General features: G+C 41.3%; 1 pseudogene across 1 annotated transcript; it reads left to right on the top strand.

Moving 5' to 3' along the window:
- Positions 1–1,384, top strand: LOC309805410 (AP-2 complex subunit mu-like; annotated as a pseudogene). Its single transcript has one exon. The product of its transcript is annotated as an AP-2 complex subunit mu-like (transcript).
- The last annotated feature ends 6,146 nt before the right edge of the window (positions 1,385–7,530 follow it).

Raw genomic sequence — 7,530 nt, 5'->3', positions numbered from 1 at the left:
GCTGACCAGGGGGCTGCAGACACCAGGTCTCTTCTCAGAGAGGTGGGCCACGGAGACTGAGCTGCCGCCATGACTGGAGGCTTATTCATCTATAATCACAAGGGTGAGGTGCTCATATCCCAAGTCTACCGAGATGACATTGGGAGGAACGCAGCGGTTGCCTTTTGGGTCAATGTTATCCATGCTGGGCAGCAGGTACGCAGCCCCATCACCAACATTACTCACACCAGTTTCTTTCATGTTAAGTGGTCCAACATCTGGCTGGCAACTGTCACCAAGCAGAATGTCAATGCTGCCATGGTCTTCGAATTCCTCTGTAAGATGTGTGGCATAATGGCTGCCTACTTTGGCAAGATCAGCAAAGAGAACATCAAGAACAATTTTGTGCTCATATATCAGCTGCTGGATGAGATCCTAGACTTTGGCTACCCAGAGAACTCAGAGACAGGTGCGCTGAAAACCTTCATCACCCAGCAGGGCATCAAGAGCCAGCATCAGACAAAAAAGAGCAGTCTCAGATCACACTGGGCAGATTGTCTGGTGGTGGGAGGGCATCAAGTATAGCCAGAACGAGCTCTTCCTGGATGTGCTGGAGAGTGTGAACCTCCTCATGTTCCCACAGGGGCAGGTGCTGAGTGCCCATGTGTCAGGCCAGGTGGTGATGAAGAGCTACCCGAGTGGCATGCCCGAGTGCAAGTTTGGGATGAATTACAAGACTGTCATTGAGAAGCAGGGCAAAGGCACAGCTGATGAAACAAGCAAGAGCAGGAAGCAATCAATTGCCATTGACGACAGCACCTTCCACCAGTGTGTGCGACTCAGCAAGTTTGACTCGGAGCGCAGCATCAGCTTCATCCCACCAGATGGAGAATTTGAGCTCATGAGGTATGGCACCACCAAGGACATCATCATTCCTTTCCGAGTGATCCCGCTAGTTTGGGAAGTGGGACGCACCAAGCTGGAGGTCAAGGTGGTCATTAAGTCCAACTTCAAGCCCTCACTACTGGCTCAGAAGATTGAGGTGAGGATCCCAACCCCACTGAATACCAGTGGGGTGCAGGTGATCTGTATGAAGGGGAAGGCCAAGTACAAGGCCAGCGAGAATGCCATCATGTGGAAGATCAAGTGCATGGCAGTCATGAAGAAATAGCAGATCAGTACTAAGATTGAGCATCTGCCCACCAACAACAAGAAGAGATGGGCTCGATCCCCCATTTCAATGAACTTTGAGGTGTCATTTGCGCCTTCTGGCCTCAAGGTGCACTACTTGAAGGTGTTTGAACCGAAGCTGGACTACAGCGACCATGATGTCATCAAATGGGTGCGCTACATTGGCCACAGTGGCATTTATGAGACCTGCTGCCAGCTGCCTAGTGACAGCTAGCCCCCCTCCTCACCCCCCTGTTCCATAGGTCTGGGTGCCCTCCACCACCACACTTCAGTGTCTCCTCCCTCCTGCTTTGCTGCCTTCTATTTGCACCAGCCCGAGTCTAGGTCTGGACCAACCACACTGCAAGCAGGGCTCCCTGGGCAGGGCAGTTTCTGAGGCTCCTGCTCCTCCATGCATCTGCCTGCCCCAGCCCAATGCCAGGCTCTGAGTTCTGTGACCAAAGCCAGATGGGCCCCATCTGCTCCTCTCCCCTGTGACCACATCCCTCTGGAGTGGGAGGATTGGCTGCCCCTCAGCTTAGAGCTCCCCCAAAGGCCAGAAATGGATCCCCAGCCCTCAGTTCCCACTCTGCTTTGGGATAGTGTGAGCTTCATTTTGTACATGTGTGACTTTGTCCAGTTATAAACCTAATAAATTCTGTAGAACGGGAAAAAAACAACAACACCTGAATAGACACTTTTCCAAAGAAGACATACAGATGGCCAACAGGCACATGAAAAGATGCTTAACATTGCTAATCATCAGGGAAATGCAAATCAAAACCACAATGGGATATCACCTCACACCTGTCAGAATGTCTATCATCCAAAAGATCACAAATAACAAATGTTGGCGAGGATGTGTACACTGTTGGTGGGAATGCAAATTGGTTCAGCTACTGTGGAAAACAGTACAGATGTTCCTCAAAAAACTAAAAATAGAATTATATGATACAGTGATTCTACTTCTGCATATATATTCAACAAAAGCAAAAACACTAGTTTGAAAAGATACATGCACCCTAATGTTCATAGCAGCATTATTTACAACAGTCAAGATATGGTAGCAATCTAAGTGTCAATCAACAGATGAGAGGATAGAGAAGATGTGGTATATATACACAATGGAATACTACTCAGCCATAAAAAAGAATGAAATTTTGCAATTTACAACATGGATAGACCTGGAGGGTATTATTCTTAGTGAAATAAATCAGATAGAGAAAGACAAATACTGTATGTTATCACTTATATGTGGAATCTAAAAAATAAAACAAACTAATGAATATAACAAAACAGAAAAAAAACCTCCTTGTATTATCTAGTAATATATATTAAGATCCCATATTAGAGAATTAGAATTTGCACATACCACTTAGCAGTATCCATTTTAAAACATATCTGAATAACAAAGCTTTTTATATTTGACATTTCCCCTCAGTTTTCAAAGCTATTCTTTCCCAATAATTTTCATCAGAACTTAAGAACACTTGGGAGCTGCTCTACCAAATGTTAAAACATATTGTCATGCTACAATAATTAAAACACTGTGTTATTGCACAAGAATAAATTAATCAATGGAACAGAGTAGGAAACACTGAACAGAAACCCATTATAAAAATTTAGTTTGATAATGGTAGCTGAGAGGAGTATGATTCAACATATGCACCTAATATAACTGTGTAGTTATCTAGAAAAATTAAATTAAAAGCTTAGCCCTGGGCTTCCCTGGTGGAGCAGTGGTTGAGAGTCCACCTGCCGAGGCAGGGGACACAGGTTTGTGCCTCAGTCTGGGAGGATCCCACATGCCGCGGAGCGGCTGGGCCCGTGAGCCATGGCTGCTGAGCCTGTGCGTCTGGATCCTGTGCTCCGCAACGGAAGAGGCCACAACAGTGAGAGGCCCGCATACCACACACACACACAAAAAAGCTTATCCCTATTACACACTACAATCAAAAAGAAAAATTACAAATGAATTTTAAAAGTACTAAATGTAAAACACACAAAAAAAGCCATAAATATCCACTGTGCTGGTTATTCTTTATTCTCTTGCCTTTCACTGCCCTGTTCTGTGCCCCCAGGGGACAGCTCTCTGGTTTCAAGTTGGATTTACCCAACTGACGGCACCAGCAAGACAGCAGCCTGTGGAATGACAGAGAGATTGGAGTATTTTTGATCTTTGACTCTTGCTGTTTCTATTCCAGGTTCTGGCAGAGGTTGCCTCCATCTGTCAGCAGCTCTGATGAGGCTTCCCTCTCTCCTCTGGCTCCAGCCCACAATGGACCAATAGTTCTGTTTCCTTTTCCCTGTTCCTCAGGCTCAAGGGGGTAATGACTTCCCATTGTTACTGGTCTCTGGGTGCCTATAAGTCTGCATCAATTCTGATGTGTGGGAGTTTTCCCATAACACCAAGCAATCTGCCATACCAGCTGGTTATACTAAAATTCAACTCAGTTCTGACACTATCTACCCATAGATCCTACAAGCTAAGGGGTCAGTCCAACAAGATTGCTCCCCTAACCCCAACTTCAGACATCAGTTGCAAGCCCAGGTTATTACCTGTGTTTCTGATCAACTGGCTATAGACTGGCGATTCCAATGATCCCTTCCTTGGGTTGGATTAATTTGCTGGAGCAACTCAGAGAACTCAGAGAAACATTTTACTTATTAGATTACTAGTTGATTATAAAAGGGTATATAACTCAGGAAGAGGCAGATGGAAGAGATGCATAGGACAAGGAATGGGGAAAGGGTGAGGAGCCTCCATACTTTCTCTGAGTGCCTCTCTCCTTGAATCTTCACACGTTCACCAACGTGGAAACTCTCTGAACCCCTTCCTTTTGGTTTTTTATGGAGGTTTCATGATTAATTAAATCCTTGGCCATTGGTGATTGAATTCAATTTCTAGCCCCTTTCCTCTTCCAGGGATGAGGACTGAAAATTTTCCAAACCTCTAACTACATGATTGGCTCCCCTGGCAACCAGTCCCCATCCTAGGTTACCAAGGGGCTTTCCAAAAGTCACCATTAACGTAACAAAAGACAACTCTGTGACTCTCCCCACTTAGAAACTACAAGGATTTTAGGAGCTCTGTAACAGAAATGGAGACTAAGACCAACTATATATTTCTTATTAGAAATCCCAATATCACAGTGCCTCAACATTTTTGTTGGTCCCTCAGCCTTGCCCACATCTCTGTAGATAATCACTTTATTATATATTTTTTAAAAATCCAAGCTAAGTGTGCTTTTTGTTTCCCCTCGGAACTCTGAATGATGTATCCTCCTATATATTCTTCCTTTGGCACAAAAACGGCATCTTTAAACAAACAGAAAGACAAAAAAAAATAGGAGAACATAAAAGGAAATTTTTATAAATTAAGGAATATTTGCAATTTTTTGGATTTTGTCTAGTCTATGTTTGAGACTAAAAAGTATGATGATATTCAGTGTTGCTGAATATGGTAAACAATACCTCTTTGTTGCTGATTTGTACCATAAATTAGCACAATCTTTCTGCCAGATAGTATGTTAAGGCTCAGTATAATTTTAGAAGTAGAAGAGTAAGAATTAAAGAATTTACTCTAATGATACAATAAAAACTTGCACAAAACTTTGTGAGGCATTCTTTACTTTGAAGTATTGAAAATGTAAGAAATTTGTTAAGCAAACTAAAGTCTATCCATATTATAAAACACTATACTGTCAATAAAAATCATCTTCCAGAAAAATATTGAGTGAAGTGGAAAAATGCTCACTAAATTTAAGGAGGGAAAGCAAGTTACAAAAGGTATATAAAATTCTCACCTTTATTTTCAGTGGGCATATCTCCATGTCAATAAGTTTTTGTTTAGGATGTGATTCTAATGGCAGTATTGTACTTCATAATATGGATATGTCAAAACTTATTGTATGTGGAGAAGAATCAAAGATTAAGTTTAAAAATGCCAAAAGAGGAGAGGGATCAAGATGGTGGAGTAAGAAGATATGGAGCTCACCTCCCACCATAAACATATCAAAGATATATCTGCATGTGGAACAATTCTCATGGAAAACTAACTGGAAACTGGCAGAACTCCTACACAACCAAGGCTGCAAGAAAGATTCCCCCACATATACTGGGATCCCCAGTTCCAGCTGAGTAAATAAGTGCATACCTATCAATAATTACTTTAAATGTCAATGGACTAAATGTTCCAATCTATAGACATGGGATGGCTGACTGGATAAAAAAACAAGAAACTCCAATATGCTGCCTATGAGAGACTCACTTCAGGGTAAAAGACACACACAGACTGAAAGTGAGGGGATGGAAAAAGATATTTCATGCAAATGGAAACAAAAAGAAAGCAGGAGTAGCAATACTTGTATCAGACAAAACAGACTTTAAAAGGAAAGCTATAACAAAAGACAAAGAAGGGCATTACATAATAAAAGTGATCAATACAAGAAGAGGGTATTACAGTCATTGACATACATGCACCCAGTATAGGAGCAAAACAAATACTAACAGACATAAAGGGAGAAATTGACAGGAATACAATTATAATAGGAGAGTTTAGTACTCCTCTGATATCAATGGACAGCTTTCCCAGACAGAAAATCAATATGGCAACAGAGATCCTAAATGACACAATAGAATAGTTGGACTGAATTGATATCTATAGGACAGTACATCTAAAAAACAAAAAAAACCCCACCAGAATACACATTCTTTTCAAGCATGCATGGAACATTTTCTAGGATTGACCACATACTAGTATACCAAACAAGCCTCAACAAATTTAAGAGGATAGAAATTATTTCAAGCATCTTTTCTGACCACAATGTTGTGAAACTAGAAATCAACCACAGAAAGAAAAACAAGGGGAAAAAAATGATCACAAGAAGACTAAATAACATGCTGCTAAAAAACCAGTGGGTCAACGATGAAATCAAAGAGGAAATCAGACAATACCTCAAGACAAACAACAATGAAAACACAACCTTACAAAATCTATGGGATGCAGCAAAAGCAGTTCTAAGAGGGAAGTTCATAGTGATACAGGACTTCCTCAAGAAAAAAGAAAAATCTCAAATAAACAACCTAAACTGTCACCTAAAAGAATTAGAAAAAGAAGAACAAACAAAGCCCAAAATCAGCAGGAGGAAATAAATAAAATAGAGATAAAAAAGTAGAAAATATCAATGAAACCAAGAGCTTCTTTTTGAAAAGATAAACAAAATTGATAAACTTTTAGTCATACTCATCAAGAAAAAAAGAGAGCCCGGGTTTCCCTGGTGGTGCAGTGGTTGAGAGTCCGCCTGCCGATGCAGGGGACATGGGTTTGTGCCCTGGTCCGGGAGGATTCCACATGCCACGGTGCGGCTGGGCCCGTGAGCCATGGCAGCGCGTCCGGAGCCTGTGCTCCACAACGGGAGAGGCCACAACAGTCAGAGGCCCACGTACAGCAAAAAAAAAAAAAAAAGAGAGCCCAAATCAGTAAAATCAGAAATGAAAAAGGAGAAGCTAGAACCAACATCACAGGAATACAAAGGATCACAAGAGATTACTGTGAACAAGTATTTGCCAATAAAATGAAAAACCAGGAAGAAATGGACAAATTTCTAGAAAAAATACAGCCTACCAAGAAGGAGTCAAGAAGAAACAGACAATTTGAACAGACTGATCATGAGAAGCTAAATCGAAACTGTAATAAGAAAAACTCCCAGCAAACAAAAGTTCAGGACCAGATGGCTTCACAGGAGAATTCTACCAAACATATAAAGGAGAGCTTATACTATCCTTCTCAAACTGTTCAAAAAAACTGAAGAGGAGGGAATACTCCCAAATTCATTTCACAAGGCCATTACCCTGAAACTAAAACCAGACAAGGACACTACAAAAAAAGAAAATTACAGGCCAATATCTTTAATGAATATAGATGCAAAAATCCTCAACAAAATATTAGCAAACCAAATCCAACAATACATAAAAAGGATCATACACCATGATCAAGGTGGATTTATTCCAGAGTCACAAGGATGGTTCAGCATAGGCAAAAGTGTTTTACTCATTCAATGAACATGTCCCATCTCTATTCTATTGGATTATTCTGAAGAAATCAGCATTTTTAGGACCAAAAGTCCTAAGAGGTTATGAGCTATAAAATGCAATAAGCACAGATCACTTTTATTTCTAAAAGCCTAGTTTTCAGTGCATTGCAAATTATTTTCCAATTTGAACTGTAGACGCAGCCCAGAACTTCATTTAAGCTCAGAGTTTATTAGTGGGGGAGATCAAATGAGCTGTCTTGGCTGAATGGCAGGCCAGGAAAGTATGTCTCCTTTCCTCACTTCCCCTGGTGGATTTGACTGGGTGGGACAGCCACCATCATGTCCC

The sequence above is a fragment of the Mesoplodon mirus genome (genome assembly GCF_964341445.2).
Source record: "Mesoplodon mirus genome assembly, chromosome: 5".
NCBI lineage: Eukaryota > Metazoa > Chordata > Mammalia > Artiodactyla > Ziphiidae > Mesoplodon > Mesoplodon mirus.
The sequence above is the reverse complement of the archived record's forward strand: the minus strand, read 5'-3'. Positions and strand labels throughout refer to the sequence as shown.